This window comes from Camelus ferus, chromosome 12, assembly GCF_009834535.1.
Source record: "Camelus ferus isolate YT-003-E chromosome 12, BCGSAC_Cfer_1.0, whole genome shotgun sequence".
In the NCBI taxonomy this organism is placed as follows: Eukaryota; Metazoa; Chordata; class Mammalia; order Artiodactyla; family Camelidae; genus Camelus; species Camelus ferus.
Window position 1 is genome coordinate 24,554,730 of NC_045707.1, and position 26,913 is coordinate 24,581,642.

The 26,913-nt window shown below is 41.4% G+C and overlaps 1 protein-coding gene across 5 annotated transcripts in view; it reads left to right on the top strand.

Annotated features, from left to right (window-relative positions):
* Positions 1-15,832: 15,832 nt before the first annotated feature.
* The window catches only part of SLC16A7 (solute carrier family 16 member 7), a 141,943-nt gene continuing 130,862 nt past the window's right edge, over positions 15,833-26,913 (top strand). For 3 of the 5 annotated variants that reach the window (XM_032493257.1, XM_032493256.1, XM_032493252.1), the window contains exon 1: positions 15,840-15,985. The gene's annotated coding sequence lies outside the window, so the exon portion shown is untranslated. Of the gene's footprint in view, positions 15,986-16,007; positions 16,199-26,913 lie in introns of those variants that run through there. The other 2 variants (XM_032493253.1, XM_032493255.1) reach the window with 2 other exon arrangements.

Here is a 26,913-nt window from a genome sequence, read left to right on the forward strand (position 1 = left end):
GGCAGAGAAAGGTAGACTCTATAATGAGTATTTTCCTTTGGTTCCTTTTTTAAATGGCAGAGGTTGAAAGCAAGTTTAGATGCTGCTGGGAAGGACTCCATAAACAAATGGTTTATTAAATGAGCAAAACGCCATGGGGCAAACAGTACACTGTTCCCTATTTCTTATTTCTCTCTTAAAATACACCATTTCAGATTGACTCTCCCTCTAAATGACATCTCAGGAAGATCCCACCTCTCTTAAGAATTAAGATGCCTGATTCTGTCTTATATTAAACATCCACCTCAGTCAAAGTTAAAGTTTCTTCTCTTCCTTTGATTTTGGCTCCCCCCTCCCCCACCCCCGGGGACCTGCTCTGGCGGAAAAGTAATTGATCTGGTCTTTCATTTAACTCCTCTCTGCTGTTCCCACTGCCAGGAGCAGAGCAGGGATCGAAGGAGAGTGGGCAGAAGTTTTGCTTGATTAGTGCTGTTGAGCCCAGCCCTGTGTGAACCTGGTTTCCTGATGGGGGCAAACACACAGCTAACATCTTGCTACCCTTCTTCAACTTCCATCTTTTGGAGACACATCAAGGAGTTTTTCAAGTGGGGACCCTTTGACCCATTCCCTGGCCTCTAACTGACTTGTAGGGGATCTTATGCATCTTTGGTTTATCAATAGGTGGACGTACAGCTTCAAAAATTAGGACTCTTTTCTCTCATCCCTGCCGTTACATTTCTTTACCAGCTCTGGCTTCAGGCTCCTGCAGGCGGGAAGTAGGTGTGGATTTCCCTGTTTCTAAGTTTCACCACATTTCCAAATATTTAAGAACCCCATGGCAAGCCCTTCCAAAGGTATTCCCCCAAACTCTCATAGTGTGCAATTCAAGGGTTGGGAAGGGGAAACCAAAAGTGCCCTCTACTTTCACAAATTCTCCCTTTTACAAACCTCCTTTCAAATTTCTAGTCTTTTATCTGAGCTGAGGGGACTGTGGTCACTGCGTCTATTTTGCCATTTTTCGTAGTAAGTTCTTCAGAGATGTATCAAGTCTTTTATCCAGAATCCTGAGGCTATTAGAAAAGCCAGTTACATCATGCTGTGAAAGAGTCAAGAGGAGAGGCTGAGGAGACAGCAGAGAGAGGGCACAACAGATATACTGGACTGCCCAGAAGGCGTAAAGCGAAGTGATTCGCCTCAGAAAGCCAGAATCATTCTGTGAGGGATGAGACACAGATGTTTATGTCAATGCGGACGGCATTCTACTGGTACTATGAGGCTTTTGAATATTTGATCTGTGAAGTGAAAGATTCAAATCTGTTCTTTAAAATGAAAATGAGATGGGGGTAGTAGAGGGGAGAGAGAGAGAGAGAGAGAGTGTTAGTGATGGGAATAATTTAAAGGGAGTAGCGAGCGGTGATCCTTAATAAGGCAAAGACAGCTGGAAATGAGAAGAGAAGGTAGATCAGGAGAGATTACGGAGGTCCAAGTGGCAGGACCTGTGACTGATGGAATGTTAAGAAAGAAGTTAGTTAAAGGCAGTAGTAGGTACAGGGAACTTCAAGTTAGTTTCGTGAATCATCCAAATATGAATTAGAATTGGTTTTGTCATATGTGTGCTATGAATTTAGGTGCAAATATTACCTCTCTGAATCACAGAATCTTTAAAATTTAAATCACAACTTCCATAGTGACTTGAAGGATCTAAGTCCACAAAAAATGCTGTCCTACCTCTTATTTAATTTTTCTCCATACTAAAAGGCCAGTTTCTTCCCGTTTTTTAAGGTTCCATTCAAATTTTTTTTTAAACAAATAGACAATAGTATGTGCCAGGCATGATTCTACCTGATTTGTTGGCTCTTTCAATGTTTCCAATGACCCTTATGTACATTTTAGAGATGAAGAAACTGACCCTTGTGAGACGCTCAAGATCATGTAGCTAATAAGCAGCAGAGCTTGGATATCAATCCAAGTAGTTCATGGTTGTAATTACAATGATGTACTCTGCTACTTTTCTCTCCTCCAAGAAGCCACCCTTGATTACTCCATCCACACTAGCCTGAATTGTTATACTGCTTAATCTGGACTTCTATGCTGGTCACTTCTTTCCACCTTAAATTACAAGTATTTATGTAAATTCTCTAACTAGATTATCTACTAAGTGGTCAAGTTCTCTGAGTCAAGGACCACTTCTCATCCATCTTCGTACCCATGACCTGAAAGAACAGAGTGCTATATAGCACATTGGATAAAGCACAAACCCTAGGACCCGACAGACCTGGGTAGATTGGATGCTACTGAGTTGCTGCGTGACTTGAACACCGTCCTAAGATTTATATGCTTCAGTCCCTTTACTTGCAAAATGGAGTAAAAGCCTTTCCCTTGTGTTTGTTATGAAGATTAACTATTGTACATAAACCTTTTAACACAGTTCCTGATACACAGTGAGCTCGCATAAAATATCTATTGTTTCCATTTTTGTTGTACATAAACCCTCAATAGGTATTTGCTGAATTATTGATTCTGTTTTTGAGATTACATATGGATCTGGCTGGTAAAGAGCATAGAAGAGGCCCTATCTATTTAAAGCCACAGGAGAAGAGCCTTAAAATATAATTGCAATCAAGTATTTCTACTTTCAGATATATTCATTAGTCATCCATTCAAGACGTAACTTGTAAGGAACAGCTGTCAACTACTACCCAGGAGTTTAGTTCCTGTGAATATAAAAATGACGTCCATGAGACACTGTCAGATAGGAAAAGACAAAGGGGCAGCTTTGTTTGAAAATTTACCCAGAATATTGCAACATTCCCCCATCTGTAAAATGAATAAATCAAAACTTAAGATTGAGGCTAATTATATTTGTAATTTAGAAAATGAAAGTAAGAAATATTAAGCATATTTGTTCAAATGAAACCAATTGGGACTGAGAATGAATGGGTTTATGAGCTGCTTATTGTTCTAAGTAGCAACAAGAAAGCCAGATGTTTTCTATGAAATAGTAGCAGATAATTATTTTCATCGAGCCCTGAATTATAGGCTTTGTAGATTGCCCTCCTTGGATTCTTCTGCAGAAACACTTAATGAAGGATGTTATGACTCAATAAGGCAAATAGTATTGCATACTTGAATTTCTTTTCTCAGACTATGGAAAGGTACAAGAACATATGACTTCCCTAATCTCCAAGTAACACTCTACTACTATATTTATTTCTAGCTGGATGGGAAGATATACGAACTACAAATTGTTGCTATAATGGAATTGCAAACATTGTATGCCTACATTTTTTTCTTGAAAGGGCTTCCCTAAAGAAAAGCTTTTGTATTACACTGGGTGAGGAACAGAGGCATTGCTGTAAGGGAATCAGCAGACTATTTTAAAGGTCACTCAGGCCATCCGTGGTTTCTCTTTAACTTTCTCTTTTTCATCCTTCACTTTCAACAGAAGATTTTAGCAGGAAGAGAGAGAATTCTGATGCCTTTGCAAAGGATAAAATGCTGAAGGAATAATATTCGAGATAGGGAAATCAGAAGAGTATTTTAATCATCCAGGTGTATCTTAAATCAGACCTGATGAAGTCTTTAATTAGGATTAGTTTCTATTCTCTAAAAACAAACTTTTTATCCTTTATAATTCTTAAACTTGGGTTCTAGCAGTAAGGGTGTTTCCTGTTAAATGGACTTACAATTCAATGAAGCAGTAAGCCGTTTAAGTCTGAAACTTAGAGGAAGAAAGGCGATACACTCGGAGTCGCTAGAGTTGAAACGTAAACTCATTTGATTTCATAAGTCCTGGAGCCTCTATGTGATTGCTCAGTTCAAGCAGGGACTCTCTGAGAACCTGAAAGCAATGAACTCTGAGAAAGAAGGCACTAGCTTGACTGATTGGAAAAGGCAGAAGATTAAGCCCCAGGAGCTAGGCAGTGTGGAAGCGGGATTAACACATCATGTCACACAGCAGCAGAAATGCCCCTCAGGTGAGCATGAGATGCTCCAGAAGATGCAAGGGAGCCATTTCCTGAGGGCCTGCCCTGTTGTCACTAAACTGGAATCAGCCTAAAATACCGGCCATGATGGTGAAGGCAGGTAAAGTGTCAAAGAGAAAGAAAAAAAAGCTGCAGAGTTAAAAAAAAAAAACAAAAAACAGTTAAAAAGTGCGAAACAAAAAACCAAGTGAGTGGTCGCCAGGAACCATGAGTAGGAAGGAGTGGATTGATGACTTGATTCTGGTGGGAGTTACAGGACTGTATGCATTTGTCAAAATTCATAAGACTGTTCACCTAAAAGGGTGAATTTCCTTGGAGATAAATTATACCTCATTAAACCTGAATAAAAAATATTAAAAGCAAACATGATTAACTTAGAAAGATGAGCAACCTAACAGAAGTAAAAAAAAAAAAAAAAAAGCATGTGAGTGATTTCAGCCACAATTATTTTCAATTATAGCATGTAGATTCAGAGATGCCCAGAGTTAAGGGATAGACTGGAAATTCAAAATTTGCAGATACTGACAGGCATGTGTAGAATAGATAAACAAGATTATACTGTATAGCACAGGGAAATGTATACAAGATCTTGTGGTAGCTCACAGCAAAAAAAAAAATGTGACAATGAATATATGTATGTTCATGTATGACTGAAAAATTGTGCTCTACACTGGAATTTGATACAACGTTGTAAAATGACTATAACTCAATAAAAAAATTAAAAAAAAAAAAGAGATGACCAAAGTTTAAAAAGACAAAGGGGGTAGGAAATTGCATATTAACCTGATTTTTTCTTATTGCTGTCTTGTTCAGCCTGTGTATTCTTCACATGCAGGAATTTCATATAGTTCTGTGTTTTGAATGTGGATCCTGAAGGCAGAGCTAAAATGAGGCTGTTCCCGGGTCACCTTTATAAACCGGTATGTCATGGGTTGGGTTCTCCAGAAACACACACTCCTGCACTTAGTGAGCAAGGCGTTCATTACAGAAGAGGAAGGAAAATAAGCAAGTTTGGGCGGTAAAAGTAATCCAGTGGTGATGGATCCAACCAAACCTTGGCCAACTCAGTGTGGAGCTCTGGAGAGAACACTGGTGGTCCCCATGGACATGTACTGATCTTTCTTTAACCAATTGTGACAGTAAATAGGTAGGTGCATCAACCCCAGGCTGCCTAATGTGTCCAGCAGTGGGGCAAAATGGCCCGGCCCTTCCACCCCCGCCTTGCTCAGCCTCCAGGTCAGGTGAGGCAGACTCCGCGGGAGCCGGCACTAGGGAAGCTGTCTGCAGGCAGCAACCCTGTGGCAGGTTGGTCTTTGAAGGGCATCTGGGTGGTGAATTTTCAAATCTGTCACAGTTCGCCCTTTGCACCACTGGCATCTACTTCTCCATATATGTTCAGGCAGCAGCTCCCGGTGCAGCAGCATTCTGGTGGGTCTCTCTCCTGAGGGGACTCAGAAATGGGAGGTCAGTGAGACAAGTGACGGCCCCAACATTGTTCTTGAAGGTACAATTGATACTCAGTTGTGATCTTCTGTTTACCTCAGAGACCAAGGATCCAACATGGGGTTGCTCCAACTGTCCAGTGTTAAAATCTTCCATCAGAAACGACCGCTGAATGGATCCATTAACTCACTGTAAGCTGGGTCTCAACAATACTCCATTTATTATCTGGAGCCCGTATGCTCAAACTCTAGGAAAGGGGCGTGATGATACTTTGGGTCTTTAGTTGTCAATGTCCACTCATTCAGTCTGCCTTTCAGTCAGCATAGTATTTAGGTTTTCCCCTCTTCCCATGAAATGGCTGGGGAGTCCTTAAGGGGAAAGACCAGAGGAATCATTCAAATATAATTGTCATTGTGTTGCAGGGTTGTCTCCACTAGGAACCAGCCACCTCTGCACTCTGAAAACCAACTCAGATCTGAAAACAGGGCAAAGATTTGTGATTTTTTTTTATGGATTGACTTCTCTCTACCTCCCCACCCAGGGACCCCCACTTTGACTTCTTCTGCTGGTTCAAGATGAGCCATGCCCTTGTCAGCTATCCACCTATTATCTCCTTTTGTATGTCATGCTCTATGAATCATCTTAATAGTTTTCTGTGGACGAGCCCTCTAGGATGCCAGACCAAGCTTACTAGTCATTCCAAGAATCGCAGTATCCTGATTTTTCGCAGTTAAACACTGTCACCTGAATTATATTGTTTTGAGATCTTATTCGCCCCATTGTTAAGAGTGAGCCAAGTTCTTTAACAGTCTTGCCTAAACTACAGAGGAGAGCCACCCCTGAACATTCTAGTCATACTAATGCCCTTCTCAGCAGCACGTTCCTTACGGCTTTGCTAAATCCTTGGCTGGGAGGGCCTCCCTACAGAATTTAATAACTGGTAAGTCTTCTGCATGCGCACACTATACACATTTCTGCACAGCCACTTCCCTGAGCTTTCAGCAACTTCATTCACCATCTGCCACGGAAATTCTGGATCTTCAACTTTGCTCATCATGATGGTTGATTTTATGCGTCAACATGGCTGGGCTATGGTAGACAGTTGTTTGATCAAACACTAGTCTAGAAGTTGCTGTGAAAGAGCTTTTTAAACGTCAAACATATGAGGATGTGTGTGTGTGAGTGTGTGTGTGTGTGTGTGTGTGTGTATGCTTCTCTCACAATCCTGACTAACATACTCATTGTGGACTGTTGCTTTTTCTGTTTTTCCTAGAAGCCTTTCTAGCAGAGAGTTCACATCATCTCCTGGGGGTAGTTGCCAGTGTGTTAAATTCTGTGTCATGAGAAAGCACTGCCAAGACAATCAACTCCTTCCTATCTAATTTTAAGTTTTGACCCCCTTGATTAAGCCTCTTTAGGATCCAGTCACACAAGTACTCTTCCAGCTCCATGGCCAAGTCTTGTAACTGCTGTGGGGTACAGTCCCATAATCCTTAAGACAGTATTCACTCCATACATCTAAATAATCTGATGCTTGCTTGCTGTCACTGGGGCGTGCCTTCCATTGATATGCCTCCCAAAACTGCTGAAAAGTTTTAACAAATGAACCAACACATTGTTCCAGAAGCTCTCTGTGCTGGGGGTCCTCACAGTCAGCCAGATTATGATGAAGGCAGCTCTAAAAGTCTATAGTTACACCTGCTTTCTCAGACCCTTTCTGGTACCAACTTTCAAAGATTTGATTACCTCTGAGGAAAAAAAAAAAGCAGATCCTGAGAAGTCTGGGGTGCAACATACTTGTTGGATATCAACACTTAAGAAGGGGAAGGGGAGTTAGCAGAATTAGGCAGAAGAATAAATCAAACCTGTGACATAAACCAGGGGAGATCTCCGGAGCAACATGCCCCCAAAAGGTATCTCACATTGGGCCAAAATGACTGGGTTTTTGTACATCTGCGATACTCGGTCACCAGATGCAGGCTACCCCAAACAGGAGGTGACATCAGACAATGTGACTTCCTGCAGCTAAGGCAGACCGTGAAGTTGCTGACACGTGAAGGTTTCCTGCTAATCACGCACTCTGCATCTGGGCTGCATCTGGGATCTAAGAAACTGTGTCTACCATGTGGAATTACGTTTTCAAAGGCAGCAGCAAAACTAAACAAAACAAAAGCAAGACAACAACAGCAAATTGCTTAGCTCTTTCCCTCTGTATCAGACCTGGTTTTCCTAAGGAAAACTATAAGCAGGTCCATCTACTGTTTAGCAATTTTCTATTAGAATTCTTTTACTAGTTTCCAACTGGAGAAAGTGATAGAGAAAAAGAGGAGGAAAGTGTGGCAGACTGTGTTTTCCCAGAATGGCTGCAATAACACCTCCCCTCCCGTGTCCTTTCCAAAAATGCATCCTTGCTGTTCCCCCTCTGAAGGTGGAGTCAAATTCCTCTTCTCTTATGTGGTAGGTAGAATGCCTTCCCAAAGATATTTACGCTCTGCCCTACAGCTGTGAATATAATATGTTGTTCACAGGGCAAAAGGGACTTTGCAGATGTAAGTAAGGTTATGAGCCTTAAAATATGGAGGTGATCCCAGTAGGATCAACCTAATCACATGAACCATTAAAAGCAGAGAACTTTCTCCAGCTTGTGGCTAGAGAAGAGATGCAATGAAGAGGAAGTCAGAGAGATTCAAAGCATGAGAAAGACTCCAGGCACTGTTGGCCTTTTGAAGATGAAGGAGCAATGTTACCAGGAATAGAGGTGACCTTCAGAAGCTGACAGCCACCTAGGGAATTGCAAGGACCTCAATTTTGCAAGCAACATGCATGAGCCTAGAAACAAAATTCTCCCCAGTTTGTGAGACCCAGAACAAAGGAACTAGTCAAACCCACTTGGATTCCTGACTTACAGAACCATGTGTTCATAACTTTGTACTGTTTGTAGGCTGTGAAGTTCCTGATGACGGCAGCAATAGAAAACGAATACTGACTTCTGACTTGCTAGTTACTAGTAGAACAGAATGGAAGAGACACTGAATAACTTTTGCGTTTAGGTGAACTTCCACCTGGATTTTGGAAGGCGAGCTCTCAGTAGTCTTGCCTTTAGGAACACAGCCCTCATACGCTAAGAATCCCAAGCTTTAAGGAGAAGCCATGTTTCAGTGCTTCAACACGGAGGCCCAGGAGAACCTACCCTTTGAGTCATCCCAGCCCAGGAACCAGACATGTGATAGAAGAAGCACCCAAATGTATTGGAACCCTGTGTTCCAGTCTTCCCACCTGCACCCCAGTGTTCAGAGCAGCACTATTTACAATGGCCAAGACATGGAAACAGCCTAAATGTCCATCGACAGGTGACTGGATAAAGAAGAGGTGGTATATTTATACAATGGAATACTATTCAACCAGAAAAACCGACAACATAGAGCCATTTGCAGCAACATGGATGTTCCTGGAGAATGTCATTCTAAGTGAAGTAAGCCAGAAAGAGAAAGAAAAATACCATATGAGATCACTCATATGTGGAATCTAAAACACAGAACAAAACAAAACAAGAATATAAACACAAACCAGAAACAGACTCACAGAAATAGAACACAAACTTGTGGTTGCCAAGGGGGCAAGGGATGGGAAGAGACAGACTGGGATTTTAAAATGTAGAATAGATAAACTAGATTATACTGTATAGCACAGGGAAATATATACAAGATCTGGTGGTAGCGCACAGCGAAAAAGAAAATGTGACAATGAATATACATATGTTCATGTATAACTGAAAAATTGTGCTCTACACTGGAATTTGACACAACATGACTATTACTCAATAAAAAAAGATGTTAAAAAAAATTTGGGTTTCCACTCCATAATTTTAGTAAGTATAAAAGCTTTGTAAAGAGACATGAGAAAATAAATTTCTTAATTTGCTAAAAAAAAAAAAAAAAAGAAGTAAATAATAAAAATATTCCAAATATCCATCCACACTGTGAATTGATAAAAAAAAAATGTGGCATTTCCACACAATAGAATACCGCCCAAGAAGGAAAGGAAAAAACTGCTAATATGTACACACAACTACACGGATGAATTAAAGACAAATATGCAGAATGTAAGAGCCAAGTACAAAAGAGTACATATTATGTCACTCTATTTATCTAACATTTTAAAGTAGGGAAAACCATGTAGTCTATGACGATAAAAACCAGATTAGCAATTGCCTGGGGTGCAGGGGAGACTGAATAAAAATGGTATGGCAGAACTTTCTGGGATGATGGAAATGCTTCTATATCTGGATAGGGTGGTGATTAAATGGGTACACAAATCTGTCAAAATCCATCAAACTATGTACACTTAAAAGGCATGCATTTTTAATGTGAGTTATATGTCAATAAAGTTTATTTAAAATAAAGCTGGTATATTGACAAAGAAATCCACAAGTTTTGTTTGAGTCTTTGGCATCATGAAAAAAAGCTCATTCTTCAGAAAGTCTGCTGAGGAAAAACTCTACATGTCTCTTTTGAAAAATGTTTCTGAATCTCTGGATAACCCTTCAACTCAATGACTAGGATAGTCTATTCCAGTTCATGTTGAAAAAAACTTACAGGGAACATCATTCAAGAAAACCATTATCCCAATATTTATACTCTGATGGGTATATACGTGCAAACAGAATTATGGGGTGGGTGAAATCATAGCATTAGGATCATAATAAGTCTGAAAATTAAAGAAATAGTGTATCATTTGCTTCAGAGAACCACTACTTGTATCTAAAAAGCTTCTCACGTTGCCTATCATGTAGCAGTTGCTCAATAAATACATCTAAGGAATAAAACTCACAGAGACTGAATTCCACGATTCAGGACCTACACTAAGAAATGAAATTCTGGTGAACCAAGGGAAAAAAAAATCGGTAAACTTCAGGTGACCACCAACATTGTTAGTTCTCAGCCTTAATCACAGAGCTAAAGGACAGAGGCACATTCTATTCAAACATTTGGACTCAAAACCTACATTACATCTTACGTAACAAATCTCATCCAGATTATTTCTTGGGAAGAAATTTATAACAAGTAATAATTCAAGATCACAATTAGCGAACTCCCAGAAAAATGTACCAACGTTAGGAAATCAATTAGAATTATATAGCGAAACAGCACAAAAACAGATAAGGAATTTGAATCAATTCCTGGCAAATAGAAAGCAGGAAAAAAAAAAAAAAGAGCTTCAGAATGGAAAAACAGCATGGTGGCTTTGCCTTTAGGTACATAAAACAAAGTAAGAGCAGCTGAAAATCTAGTTTACTGAGAAGCAGGTGGCTGGCAGTATTTTAGCATGAAACTCTCTTGTGACCGAGGAGGCATTATGTAAATACAACAATGACTAACCCTTCAACATTCCAGGCACAGGGCAAGTTAGACAAGGTTACAAGTTAAGCAGGTAACTTTCTGGCTGCATTCTTATAAATCTTGATCAAAACTACTCTCCAAAATATTTAAAGTCAACTTTTTTTTTTTTTTTTTGTGGCTAATTAGAAAAGAAAAAAACCTCAACATGCATAAATACTTCTTCATTTGTTAGGAGTATGTGTAATCTCTGCGTGAGACAGAAAGGAAGGGGGCAGGGCACAGCCAAAGAATGACACAGCAATTAACACCAAGGTGGAGGCAGACTCAACTCCCAGTAGACCTTGAGCCTCATTATACACTCATTATAATATGTCAGCATGGTAAATGACACTCCCACAGGTGCCATGAGAGTTCCGAGGCTAACCGCAAGAGCTCAAAAGTGGGAATCCCGGCCCTTTCCCCAAAGTAGTTGGAATAATTCTCCCACTTGTTGGCATACGAAGTTACCAAGCCTATAAAAACTAACAACCCCCACACTTCGTGGCCACTCTCCCTTCTGAGTCGGCCTGCATCCCTTGTATGGAGTGTGTGTCTATTGAACACCCAATCCCTATACCTCTTGGTCTTTTTCTTACCTCCTTAAACAGACTGCACTCAATGGAGTGTGTATCTTTCTGAATACATCTATCTTTACTCAACTGTGGCTCACTCTTGCGTTCTTTCCTGCACGAAGCCAAGGACCCACACTTGGCACGTTGCATCCCAGGGACTCAACCAAGGCCTGGAACATGGCCATCCTCTTGCCCCACATTCTTTTTCCTGTATCATTTGTATCTTTGCACCCTTGGAGTGATTCAAAGTACCACAAGAGTTCTAAAAAGTCAAGGTAAGTGGCCCACCTAAGACCACGTGCACAGGGAAAGGCACTGAAACCTTAGGTTCCTTAGCACTGTATTCAGTCATCATTCATTCATTTAATAAAAACCATTAAAAATTAAATTAAGCCATTATTTACAAGATCCCTGCCAGGAAAGTTTATAGTTTACTATAAAAACTTTTAATGCAAGTTTTTAACTTTATATGCTTTCAGAATAATTAGCATATTCAGATGAAGGCATCTATAATTAGGTTTATAATTAGAATCAATCCATTAACCTTACTTTATGGATAACATTAAATAAATTGTAAAATTAGAAAAATACCAATGGACAAGAGTTTAAATGCAGAATCCATTGAGAGATTTCTAGAGCCCCAAGAGTCATTTATTTTGACAAAAGACCTCTAGGGGCTCTTGTATAGTTATTGAGATGCACACCTCACAGTCATGTCCAACATGATTGGTTTTTCCTTTTTGATTCCTTGTACACTGAGACTAGATTTGCACTCTCCACAATTCTATGGGAAGCTTCCATAGAAGAAATTTCCAAAGCAGCCTTTATGGATGCACTCAAGATATAAATCTAGAAACAGTGGCATGATGTCTTTTATATTTTGTATGTTGCATGAAACCAGGTCAGAACGATCACAGTCGCAGCTGCCAGCCAGCTTCAATCGCAGTCACATGATGCTGACACAGGAAGGCAGGATGCACTTCTCGTTCTCACTCAGGCTGAGGGGTATATTGGGGCATTAGGTCTGTGTCCTTAGTTAAAACTACTCTATCGTGTGAAGTTAACACACACACCTGCTTTGGGCTCATAGCGCCTTGCCATGAAAAGGCCGTTACATATCAATGCGGGATTGCGAGAATATATACTTTTAGTTCTAAGAATACATTAGAGCATTCTCATAAGCTCAGTGTTTCTTTGGGTCTTTACACCGTGATTTATAACCTGTTTGAGTAGCATCTTGTATTGGCTGGAATGAGCTAGGCTATGTTCTGCTGACAATTAAATCCTGAAATCTCAGTGGCTAAGCACAGCAATGGTTTCTTGCTCAGGCAGAGTCCTGTGCAAGTCAAGCAGCTTTTCCTTAACCTGCAGTGACTTCACCTGAAATATGAGGCTGTTGGGGGAGGGAAAGCAGGAATGGAGGGTCCGTACTGACTCTTAATGCCCTTTACCCAGAAATGACACAAGTTGCTTTCATTCATATTCTATCAGTTAGGACCAGTCACATGGCCCCAATATAACCTTAAGAGAAGTCAGGAAATGTAGTGTCATGGATGCTGTTAGCACCAAAGCCTCTGCCACATATCTGTTACCTAAAATCACACTATCATCTCTTTCCTCCATTTGGCAAGCATTATTGATTACCTTCTAACCGCAGGAATTTGTGCTGGATGCTGGAAGCTTACAGAGATGAGTACAATGTCATCACTACACTCCAACAGCTTAAAAAAAAGGAGAAGACAGAAAAAAAATTATAATACACCCATACTGTGAAGCACATGAAAATGCCTCCAATATAGGCATATACCACGTTCTATGCAAAAGAGCACAGAGGATGATGGGAATTAATTCTTATTGAAAGAATCTTTGAAATGCTACAGAGGTAATGTCATACAGGCTAGGCCTTAAACGGAAAAGATGGCCTGGACAAGTTTGATATGAAACAGAGGGTGGGGAGTGAGAAAAGACAGAAAAATGGGAGAAGACATGGCGCGGCTGAAGAATGAAGGGGCAGAGAACCTGGGATATGGGGCTGCGGGTATGCAGTGTAAGAAGTTTGGGTTTTATTAGTTTATACATTATGCATGTATTCACTAAGTTACTTATTTGTGGAACGTGAGTTGCTGGAATATTGACTATATCGGTCTCCTTTGTTTCTCCCATTGTTACTTTGCCTTATGAATAGAAATCAAGGCAGAAATTTTATCAAAAACATTTCAAGTTCTAATCATATGATTTGTTTTTCCTTTAAATTGTATTTTTCTCAATTTCTGAAGAATATTAAGACTATAAGTCATAGAAGAAATTAACTACACTTATCCCCACCTAATTCTCTTCTCAGATTTCTCTCTAAGCCAACCAAACATTTACACAGCATGCCCAGCCACAGCAACAAGGCAGTCTGGAAACGGACACCCAAATACTAACACTGGGGCAGTAGATAAATTGGATCCAGGGTTTTAACTGTTGGAAAAACAAGACTTAAAAAGAAAACTTGGTACGGTTAAGATATAATGCTCTGGGTAGTAATGTTTAGGAGTTTGGCAATAGATTAAGTAGGCAAGAGTATGGGGCTGTGAAAAATACAGGACTAGAGGACAGAAAAGAAAAATCAAAGAGAAGGACAAAGGAGAATTGGACCAAAATTCAGGAAATATATGCCCTTTCCCTCTGTTCTTTGAAAGAAAATAAAAATTAGGAAGGAAACTGAAAAACATCAGTAGAAAACACTCAAGAACATGACCTTGAGATGTGTATCTTAACATTTCTTTTTAAAATTTAACATACTTGTTTTATAATGAAAATGAAGTGTTTATAGTCACTGCCAGACATACCATCATTATCAAATGTCTATTATATCTTGTACAGGTATCAGTTTACACATTTTAAACTTAAAATACATTTAAAGTCATTTCTGAGATTTCCGCCTTAGTTCCTTAGTCTCCAAACTAACCCCCTCTGTAATGCTGTCTTCCAAACTTTTTGAAGTTGCTAATGAGAGCCACTACCTATTTGTCTCATATTAATCTACCATCCACTTCACATATATCATCTCATCTAAATCTTCTGACTGCAATAAAAGAATGATATTATTTCTATTTTGTAACTGCAGAAACTAAAATTCAAGTTTTGCTCAAGCCTACAGACTAGCTGAGGCAGAAGTAAGGTGATGAGAATTTAGCCAAATGACTTGTTTCCAAATTGGTAAAATGTTAAAAATCTAATAGGATTATTGTATTAACTGAGATAATCCACATACTTAGAACAGTGCCTGACAATGATAAGCACTTAATAATTAAGTAATTATTATTATTATGACTACCATATCGCCATCTTGATTCTTTGTCCCTGGGGATTCAAAACTCTACTTATTTCAACTAAATTATCTTGGCTTCTTAGAAATTATTTAATTTCTAGAATAAACAAGAGAAGCTTCTAGGAAGTTATATTTTTATCTAAGAGTGATGTAACATTTTACCCTTTCACTTTGGGGAGCAGAATGGGGAGGTTCAGTCAAACTGACAGAAAACCTGCAGTATGAATTCACAAACCCAAGCCCACGTTTATTCTTCGGGATTGTTTTCCTCTAAGTACTACTTCAACTTTAAAAACTTTAAAGGAACTTAATACACAGGTTCGTTTCCAGGCCTTCCTCTTTCCAACTCCCCACCCAAAACGTATTCCAGACGGGACAGGGGTAAATAAAGATAGACGAAACCAAACTGAGACTGGAATTACTATTATCCCTAGCACTCCGGATTTTCAAATAACTATATCCTATTTTGAAGAATTAAATAATTTGAGAAACTAAAAATGAATCATTTACAAATGATTTTTCTTTCTTTTCTGTTTTCAAGTTCTTCTTGTGCTACTTCCTGTGCTTCTCCACCCACGGGGTCAATTTTGTTTTCCCCTTGGAGTGACTTGGTTCACGAGCCTAATCTCCAACACTGCCATCGCTCCTCCCCCGACGCCCCCTCAAAAAGATCTCCCCTGGGAAATGGCCCAAGAGTTTGCCTCCAAGCTCACAGTGAGACTGTGCTGGATTCCCGCCTTCGGCCAGCTTCCTCTCCTTCTGTGTGTGCAGGTTGCCCACTCCCTGGGGTATCTAAACAGAGCCGCCCTACACCTGGCTCCCACATTAGGCGCCAAAGTAACTTCGGGAAAAGCGTGTCCCGACCGACCGCTAGCCATCAGCTCTCCCCAGCCCACTTGGGGCTTACTCCCTGGGTCAAAGCTAAAATCTGAAGTGGAGCGCCTCAGCCATGAAGTGTCCACCGCCTGCACAGCCGCTCCGAGCATGCTCAGTCCTCCCGGAGTCTCCGGGCGGCTGCTGGCCCCCGCGCTCCCCGAAAGCCGCGGGCCCGGCCCCCGCCTTCCGCCAGCGCTCCCGCCTCCCTCCCGCCGCGGCGCGGCGCGTGCCCCGGGGAACCACGAGGGCGCTCAGCCGCCGCGCCGCCCCCCCCGCCGCCGCCACCTCCTCGTCCGGCTGCGGCGGGCGAGGACTCGGAGGGGACATAAATAAATAAATAATTCCATTCACCCGGTAACAGCGAGGCGAACCGGCGGCGGCGGCGGCGAGAAACGGCTCGCCACAGCGCCCACCCGGGGCCAGGGACCGCGGAAAGTAAGTTACTCCCCGGGAAGAAAGGAGGACGAGGGCGAGGGGGCGCCGGCGGAGAGGAGGGCGAGCGCGCGCGTGTCACCCGAGCTGCCCGGGGAACCGCACGCGTGTGTAAAAATAGTGGCTAACCTGTGACACGCGCGTCAGCGCAGAATTTGCCCTCAAGCCCTTATATAGACGAAAAAACCCCGAAGCCGCCGCCAGAGGGGAGCTCAGGTATCGCGGGCGCGCCGACTGCTGCGGGGGCGCGGCCCGGCGCGGGCTCAGGGCGCACGCGCGTCGTGGAGCGGGGCGGGGGCTGCCCGAGGGGTCCAGGACTGCGAGCGCCCCGCGTGCTTCCGGCCGGGAGGCGCCCACGCCCCCGGCTTCAGCGCGGGGACTCTGCTGGCACGGTGTTCCCCCCTCTCCTTAGTCCCCCCAGACTCCCGGCAGCTCCCGCATGGCTTGTCTCTGGTGCGCTTCTCATCAGCATCCCGCGCCCGGGCCCCGCTAACCCCGGGGTGGCATCGTGCCCTAGAAGCTGGGGACAGGGAGTGGTGAGAGTGTGTAGGAGCATCTTGCCTTTTAGCAGAAGATCGGGACTCGGAGGGGCTGGAAGGAGGAGACGAAATACCAGGAGGGGGTCTAATACCCCTCTCCGTCTCCAGGTAGAGTGGTAGGGGCGATACAGAGGGAAAGGTGTGGACGCCTGCCCCGCGGGCTTGACCCGGGTCTAGGAGGGCCTGTTCCTCCCAGGCTCACGCTGAGTGTCCTGGGCCCCTGGGCTCACTCTGGGGCGCCAGGCCAGGGCAGGTGGCGCGGGAGGCTGGCGAGGCGGCTGATGTGCGAACTGCCTCCTCTTTGGGCGGATGCTGCTTGGCAGCTGCTCTCTCCACCCTGTTTTGTCCCTTACTTCCGCGAAAGGGACTGCAGACTGCTTTGGAAAGGGCAGTCTTGACCAAGGCCACTTTCCCAGTAGGGCTGCGGAGGGAATTTTGTGGTCTACGTCACTGATGTTAAAATTACACACACACGCGCGCTCACACACACACACACACACACCCCCCGCAGAAGAGGAAATGAGTGGTTTCTCTGCAAGTACCTCAGCCTCCCCTTCCTGGAGTAGGACCGAGTGGGCTGGGTTGAGTGAGAGCAGGATGGTGGTAGCAGGAAAGCTAATATTTCATATCATCCTTCGTTCCCAGGCCTGATAAGGGACGCAGGAGAGGAATAAAACATACAACAGTGGACACTAGATGCCCTTTGCTGGCATCTCGTGCTTTCTGGCTAAATCCACACTGGAACTCAGGAGGGCTGCAAACTTCCCACAGACACGTTAGCCTGTATGTGTTGTGTCATTGGAACCACAAGAACTCAGTGTGCGTTTGGAGAGGCGTGGCTGAAAAATTAGAGCTGGGCGGTGGCTGCAGAGAATAGATGAGGGTTGAACAAGGTGACCCTTATTTGGCCCTGGTGAGGCAACCCTGGCTCCGCTTTCTGCTTCTGAGAGAGCACATTGCGTTGAAAGCCATCTAAGTCAGCAGGCAACTGAATGATCTCAGTGAAAGGGAAAGATTACCTTAAGCAACTCAGTGTGTTGTGTAACAACTCATAAAGTCAGAAACTAGTTTTTGCAAAATTCACGTGACCAGTTTGCAGTTCTGTACTGCTCTTTCCCCCCTAGGGACAGTGTTAATACTGGTAAGTGATCTGAAATTTTAACACTTGTTTTCCAGTGTCTCAAGTTAGTACATCCTCCTGTAAATGCTCAGTTTATTTCTAGATGTGCATTTACTCTTTTACAGTATTTGGCTTCTATTTTTGGCCTGGAGCCCTCCTAAAGGGAAAGAGGGCAAAGAGACCTAAAGAAATACCCTTTATCCAGAGTTCCATACTTGGATCATGGATCTAGAATAAAAGAAGCCTCCTGCATTTGCTTCTCATTTCATATTCATTCACCAAACATTTTTTTGAGATAGTCACATGGAAAAAAGTAACTACCTTTAGAGTTAGACCTAGATTTCAGGCTCAGTTCTGCATTTTGGTAAGGCTGAGCAATTATTTAACAGTCTCCTCTTCAGTTTTTCTTATTCATAGAATGGGATTGGTAATGCCTGCCCTGAGGTGCTATTGTGAGGAACAAGATGTATGGAAAACACCTAAAATATAAACTGGCTGTTTTTGAACCCCTAAAATCACCCCAAACACTGGACTGCAGTTACCAAGATGAATGAGGTTGGAATTCTAGTTTCAAAAAATTCACATCTAGTCATCTAGGACCGTCTTTCTCCTGTCCTCTTTGCCTTCAGTCAGTTTCCTTCTCCACGGAAGAGGCATATATCCCAAATAATTTGAAAAGGGTGTAGCAATTGTAGGAAATGTTCGTGAGGCCTGCTAAAAGGCAAATTTGAGAAGGGCACCTTGCCTCAGAAACCTGGTGTGCAGCCCCACTCATGGAGCCTTTGGAGAGTGATCTTGTATGCACAGACAGTGGGGGATTTTCTCTTGCTCTTAGGGCGGGACATCGCATCCCTGAAGAATATCTTTGCCAAAGATCTGATTTCTGGTTTTTTGAGAAAAGAGACTGAGGAGCAGCTTTCTTCTGCACTTTGGACAAACTAATCCACTTGGAGAAGCCCAGGAGCATAATGTCTGTAACAACATGTTTACAATGCGCACCGTGTTCCGGACTCTGTGCTGCCTGCGTTCTGTCTGTTGACTCCTTTCATCCCCTGCACAGTCCTGTGGGGTGGGTCTGTCAATATCCACTATCACAGAAGGGGAATTGAGGCACAGAGATGTAAGTAACGGTCGCATTGCACAGCGAGTAAGTGCCTGAGCCGGGCAGGCACTCAGGCAGGCTGCCGGGCTGTCACAGTCACTCCGTAGTCCTGCTTCTGCTGCATGAAGCTGGCTGGGGCGGGGGCTCTGTCGTGTTCTCCCTCCCGGGTGCAGTGCCTGGCACGTGGAGGGCTTGATTATAGAAAAAAAGAAGGAAGGCTGGAGGGAGATAGACGTGGAGGGAAGGAGGAAGAAACAAGGAAAGAGTGAACCTCCTTTCCAGCCTACAGCTCTACATCTGGCAGGGAATCCCTCGCAGACTGTGCCTTGAGGACAGGGTAGGACAGGGTAGTGAGGGCCTTTGGAGGATTTCTACGCCCTGGCCCGCATTGCTTGGCACTGGGCCGCGCACGTGCATAGAAATAACTCAATACGTGGTAGCTCCTGTCAGGCATTAAATATTTGGCCTTAAGGCCTTATGTTGTTACACGAATCACTGGCCTATTCTTCGTAACAGGTTTTTGGGAGCCCTTTGGAAAGCCACGTTTCTCATTAGATGGCTTAAAGTGCTGGATTGCGTAATAAGCCATTAAATGGACTCATTGTCTGAGAGGTCATCCTTGTTTGTCCAGTTTTCTCAGAACTATTTGGTTCATAGTGTTTGGGAAATGAGTTGGGAAACAATCACATTACTTAGTGAGTAACAGATCTTTTTTTTTTTTTTTTAACTGACAGAGAAAGCTTCATTTTCTCAGTTGGTCCCTTCAGTGATGAACCCAGGGGCCTAATCTGCCTACTTGGGGTATTTTATATTAATATTTTTTGAAATTCCAAATGAGTTCATGAAAATCTTACGAAACACTTAGGTGAAGGCATTGAGATTCTCCTGTAAAGATACTTTTTGTTCAAAGTTTTTACAGCTAGGATAGCCCCACAAAAATTGACCTATTGTGTGGTTCAGTGATCTAAACTGGTGATTAATGTTTGGTAATATTTAGCATTGAAACAGAAATTTTCAATTGAAAATACTGAGTATGACTAGTGAACACAGAAAAATGTTTTTAGAGAAAGAGCTGTATAAAATGTTGGTATTTTTTTAGGAAGTATTGTATTTCAAACATTGGCTGTTCCCTCACCAAGTAACACAATGAAATGCATTCTTCTCAGTCATCTACACCCCTTAACAGATTCTGATTAGAACTAATATGAAGAAGAATTAGAAACTATAAGAAGAAGTTGCCCTACTGAGAAATTTACTTGAAGACCTGTCTGCTTTGGAACTAGACTAGATATGAATAAACGGTAAAACAAAAAGGCATGCGTTTGCTTGAAAAGTTTCTAAAGGATGAATTATGTTAATGATATTTGTCTTTTTAAAAAATTGATTCTCCAAAATTTCAGAAGTTGTATCAGTTTTTCTCAAATATGCAACAGGTGCTTTCACGTGACAGTGTTTCGTAAAAGAGACAGTATTAGCATTTTTGGCTGGGCACCTCTGCATGGTGTAAGAATGACTCTTCTACTGCAGGACATTTAGTGTCTGTAGCCCTGGTCCTCCACACGCTGATAGCTTCCCCTCAGCCGTCATTGTTGAAAATGCTTTGTAATACTTAATATACCTTTCGTAAGAATGGTACTAGATGTGGTTGAAAACTATTGGCCAACAGGATCAAACAGAGAATGTTTTAGGAAAGTATCCTTGAGATTAGCGTATCTTCACATAACAAATTCTTTTTTTTTTTTCTTCTGGGGTAAAAAGAGTAATTTCGTGTGGAAATACTTTGATTTGAAGGAATGAGTTCTTCTTTGTACAGTACCTCATAATCAGGTTATAATTGACCTCCGAGACTCCAGATCTTCATTTGCTCCAAACTGTCAACAGCCTTTGGCAATGTTGGCACTTGCTGCTTCTTAAACTCCTCTCTTGGCTTCCGTGTGCTCCCTGTGCCCCTCTTACTTCCCTGACTGCTCCTTTGAGGCTCCTTCTTGGGCTTTCCTTTCATCTCTCACTCAAGTATATGTTCCTCAATTTCTGTTTTGAGTTCTTAGGTCTGTGTTTTGCCCGCTGGCAGAGCTCATCCTCTCTTGGCCTGTACTTCCATCTCAGTGGGAGTAACACCCAGGTTATTGTTTTCAGCCCCGACCTTCACGCGAGCTGTTGGCAGTCCTTTCCAAGTTCCTGCTGGACAGCTCCCCTCTTCTGTGCTGCTGACATCACCAGCACCCTGTGGTCCCTTGGAACTCTGTCTGCCTTCCTCTGTTTCCCCTGTTGCTTTTAATGGTCTTAGCATTCTCACCTAGAAGCTTTTGAGACCCTCTTCCCCGCAGCCTTATGTCTTACAGCCAGTTGTTAAGACCTGGCAGTTGTACATCCAAAATGCTTCTTTCCCCAGTTTCCTCTTTTCTGGTGCTGGCATGGAGCTTGGGCACTTGTGACATGCTGTCTATAGAGTCGTGGCATAGTCTTTCAACTTGTCTCCTCACCTCTGACCCTCATTGTACCAGTTAATTCTGTACATGCCACAGATACTCTAACTGAAGGACACCTCCCTTACTTACGTTTTAATAACACTTTAGTGACTCCTGTTACCGGGGTCTAAGGACCAACATCTCAGTCCCAGTAATTCCAACAAGCTTTTCCAGGCTCATCTCCCACGGCCACCATCCTCGAGTCAAATTGAGCTGTTCCCTGTGCCTCATTTATCTTCGTTCTATTTCCTGCCACCATGCCTTTGGTCATGCTTTTCTTTCATCCTAAAATGCTCTAACCTCCTGCTGTTCCCAGTGTCTAGCTCTAACCTTCAAAGCTGAGCTGAAACAGCACATTCAGATTTCCTCTGAAGCCTCTGAATAGGTAGAGGAAGCTTTTCTAAAATTTTAGAAACATTGCATTTGTGATCTGTTTATTTGTTTTGAACATTGTATTATAGTTGCGTTTGCATGTCTTCAATTGCTCTACGTACTGCACGGTTCTGGATGTCAGGAATAATAATACACCCTTATTTACACCTCCTTTAGCATGCTGCAGGGCTACAGAGTTGCATGGGACTTAGAGGACATCTGTTCCTGCTTTTATGTGTTGTTTCTTCAGCATCTTCAATCTGCTACCATCTATTGTTTACTCTTAAGTGTGCACACTGAGGCAGCCTGCTCTTTTTAAGGCAGTTCCAGTTGTGACTACATTCTTCTTATTTCTCTCTCTAGGGTCCTTACTCAGCTTTCTGGGGCCACACAAAATGAATCTTTTTCTGTGTTGATTGACAGCCTGTACATATGCGGTGACAGTTCACATGTCTTCTGTTTTCTCTATGAATTTAACATATTCTGTTTTTCTACCTGTTCTTTACATAATCTGGTTAAGCTCTTTTTTAGGGCTGCTGTGTTTCTGGAGGCATTCAAGTTTAGGAAAGTCCAGAAATACACAAAATAGTTCAAGAATGAAAATGGTTGTTTGTGAATATAAATGAACCCTTGTTCATGATCCAACTGGACATCAGTATTATCTTTTTCCAGAAGAAGTCAGAAGGTGAGAAATAAAGGCACAGAGAGGGATCCATCTTTGGAAGAAGCCACTGTTATCTCAGGGCTAAACATTTTCTTTCCATGTCCGTTAGTGTGATGAATGAATAAATGAATAAATCATGGAGACAAGGAGAGAAAAAAAGCTCACTTTAAATTTTGGTTACAGTTAGAATTAGCCCCCCAGTAAAGCTATGTGCCTTTGTAGATTAATGCTGTCAGAAAAGCATGTTAACCACCAGACATGCTGCGTGTGTACGTGTGCATGTAATAAATGAGGTTAGAGGTGCTGCACAAAAGAAGTGGCCATTAGGGAAAACTATAGAGATCACCTTTGGGTACAAATAGTTTGTCTTTATTGAATACTTCTCTGTGCCAGGCATCATTCTAAATGTTCATTTTATATATTTGAAGTAAATTTAATCCTCCAAATCTTATGAGGAAGCATTATTATGAGCCTCATTTTACAGAAGAAGGAGTTAGGGCCCAGAGGTTAAGTGTATTGCCCAAGGTCTGTACATCTTACCAGTGGAGAGTCTGGACTTGAATCCATAAACCACAATACACCTTCTCAATATTAGTATTTGAAAATGTTTAATTTTGGAGTGGATCTTAAAAGATTCTAGAGGAAGGAAGTTTGAGAAATGTTGGGGGGGGAAAAGACTAGTCAAGTATAATGGGTCTTGATCTATTAAAACACAGAGTTAGCAGAATGATAAGACTTCCTTACTATTTGAAGGAAATATCTGGAACCAAACTAAGAAGCTTAAGAGAAAGTAATGACCTCTTATTGCTTATGGACACAGGGAGGCTGGAGAACCATTAGGACTGGAGAAAGGGTAAATCCAAGATGTTATTCTTTCAGTGCAGGCAGCAAGATGGTGGGGGTGCAGTGTGCATGGGGTGGTGGGATTCCTGTGGATACCCCAATGGGGACATAAATACAGTAGGGTCTGGAGGATTTTTATGGATGTGTATACGTCAGATCTGCAGTGAAGTGGGGTTTTGAATAAAGCCTCTGACATATTTCAAGCTGGAGAATGTAAACCTTTAATAAAATCTATTTATTCATCCACTGTGCTCCAGACACCGTTTGAGATGTTAGAGATGGCTGTGAATAAAACAGGTAAACTCCTTTCAGTCTTGAGTCACCCAAATGATGGAACATATTCTTAAAGGAAAGTTAAGCAATTTATGTCCTTCAGTCAACTGTTTGTAGACCTTTAGTGTCATCTTCACTCTATAATCTGTCTCCTTCTGTAGTTCTGTCTCTTCTTTTTCCTTTTTTTTTTTTTCTCCATCTTGGTGTCACATATTGGATCAGAGGCTTTGTGGATAGATAGACAGACCTCAAAGGAATGTTGACTTAGCCACATCTTAGCTGTTTAACCAAAATCAAGATATATAAACTACTTCAGAGCCCCAGTTTCCTCATTTTTAAAAACGGAAACAGTAAAACCTGTATCATGGGGATGTGGGCGAGTACATAAGTGATGTGGGGAATTTATAAGTGGTAATCATAATCATTTTACTTTTATCTCTACCAATATTTTTGGTGCATTTTGAGGCAGAGTCTCTTTGTTCTTGACGAATTTTCTCTAGTGCACAAATAGTTACGAATTATATTACTGTTCACAGCCTGAGCCAAATAGGAGATTTATAAAACAATAACAAGAAGTCATTGACTTGACAATGATGTGGGTCTTTCCCATGTAGGCAAAACTCTGGTGTTTGGCATGAATAAGAAGTCACTCAACACAGATTTTGATGCTGCAGAATATAAAAGTGCTGGATTTTTCACTTAGCCACAGTTAATAATGTCCATTAGGACTACATCCCGAGGGAATTTTAAAATGGGAATTCCTTATTTTCCACTTAGGATTAGTAGTGCACATAAGCACATGTAAAAGCTGTGGCAAGGAGAAAGACTAATCATTCTATTATCACAACTTAGAGATGTTTGTTCATGTTAAGGTACAAACATATGCCAACATAATTATTGATACCATTTAAGTGATTCCTATGTGCCTGATCTTTTAGAAATAGGATGTCTGTTCCTCCTTATTACCAAGTAGGATAGATTGTATTCATTTCCAGATAAAGACTCTAGAAGGTGAGGCTGCCCATTAGAGAACCCCCAGAGTCAGCATCTTGGTAGATGTTTCAATGCAGGTAGGATGCTAATGGCAAGGAGGTCTTGCTCCTGTATCTTAAATCAACTCAACCAGGAAGTACTTAAGCATTGCTCTATGACGTACTCTGGAAAGGTTATGTATAAGACATCTTTCCTGACCCCCTAAGGAGACTGTAGTTTTAGAGACATTCTCTGTGCACGTGCAGTTAAAGGTACAATCCAGAGTGGGATCGAGCGTCAAAATAAAATGACAAGAGAGCAGTGATTGTCTACAACAGAGTCTGACACACTATAAATCGCCCTTGGGCCACATCTAGCCTGCTACCTGTTTTCATGAAGTTTTTCTGGAGTACAGACACACCCATTTCTTTCTCTTTTTTTCTTTCCTTTTTTTTTAATTGAAATACAGTCAGTTTTTTACAATGTTTTGTCAATTTCTGGTGTCCAGCAAAATAGTTCAGTCATACATATACATACGTATATTTGTTTTCATATTCTTTTTCATTATAGATTTCTACAAGATATTAAATGTAGTTCCCTGTGCTATATAGTATAAACTTGTTGTTTATCTATTTTATATATAGTAGTTAGTATCTGCAAATCTCAAACTCCCATTTATCCTATCCCCTTCCCCCCGGTAACCATTAGTTTGTTTTCTAAGTCTTTGAGTCTGTTTCTGTTTTGTAAATAAGTTCATTTGTCTTTTTTTTTTTTTTTTTTTAGATTTCACATACATATAAGTGATATCACATGGTATTTTTCTTTCTCTTTCTAGCTTACTTCACTTATAATGACAATCTCTAGGTCCATGCATGTTGCTGCATTGTTTTATTATTTTTTATGGCTGAGTAATATTCCATTGTATAAATATACCACAACTTCTTTATCCATATTTTCTGTGGCTGCCTACTACAGATATAGTTTAGTAGTTGTGACTTAAGTCTGCAAATCCTAAAACATTTAGTGTCTGGCACTTTAGAGAAGAATATTTGTTGACCCCTGCTCTAGGATTCCAGAAGAAGGAAACTTTACTATGTAATGGAAGAATCAAAGGCTTTAATGAAAGAAGTGGAAATGTTTTGGAGCTGAGAAATGGATAGCCTTTAAGTGAAACGAGGAGATGGTCATTCTAAGAGCCACAAAACTCAAAAGTAAAAGCAAAAAACTCATGGCTAAATACAAACGTGCTGGAGTATGAGGATCATATTACTGTACATGATTCATATACTATTAAAACCATTTGTCTTTGAGTATGCCTTTTGTAAGTATCCATCGAGAACTGTGATTTTTAAACTTGTTGAGATGTTTGAATCAATTGGTGAAAGATAAGATTTTTGTTTCACTCAGTGATCTGTGAGACTAAACGATAGTCCCTATGGAAGATCACTGATCTAGAACATTTATTCACTTGATAAAATTGATTATTTTCTGTTGAAGACAGAGAATTTTATCTTTTTCTCACATCTTATCTCTACCTCCTTAAAATACATGCATGCTGGACATATATTAATCATTTTGCTAATGACTAGTTATAATAAAAACCACACCAGCTATGGAGCACACAGCTAAGTGTCAGCGCTGTGTCAAGGGCTTTTTGTACTTAATGTCATTAAGAATTTACAATAGCCCAATGAGGTAGAGGTTATTATTCCCATTTTACAGAAGAGAACACTAAGGAACAGATGGAACAAATAATTGCCTTTAGACGGCAATGATGGTAAATAGACCATTTTTATCTAATATGACCAAGAGATTGACTTTTTTAAAAAGAGGAACTTTTGGAGTTAGGACATAGACAAAAATGGATTTTCAGAAATTTTTTTAAAAAGTGAATTTGCCAATTTGTTCTATTATGTGACTTCTTTTCTTTTGAAAACATTGTGCCATATTTTTATAAAACTTGCTGGCTTTCATTACAAATTCTTCTACAGATTTTTATTGAAAATACTGGTATTTTATTGGACGTGAACTTTCTGTATCCTTTCTCTCTGTTTCTCTTGCTTCTGTCACTTTCTGTCCATAGCTCTTAGTTAATGGTCAGTTGTTTGTAATGTCCTCTTTTTTTCCCTCCTTTTTCCATAGTACCCCTTCTTAATATTCATGTAGGCCCCAGTTACTTATTGCCTGGTGTCTTCAGTGTAGCCACAAAATGCTAGAATGCATTTTGCTAAAGCCATGGCCCCTTGCAGAAGAAAAACAGAATTGATGCAACTTAACACCAGTTTCTACGTCTGAACTCAAAAAGCAGCAGATACTGCAGGAAAATTTGCATGTCGCTAATTGATATGACAACGTAGTAAGTAGATAGGAAAAGGTGAATGATTCAGAAGAAGCCTCAGGGAGTATAAGAAAATATAAGTCTGTCCCCCATGGGTCACATTAGCATCTCTGTGGAGAGTCCTGGCCACTGTGCCCTGGGGAGAACATTAATTACACCCAGCAGTGGCCTGCTACGGGAAGATTTACAGGTGTCAGCTCTTAAGCTCATCTAAAAATTAGTTCCTCTTTTATTGTTAAT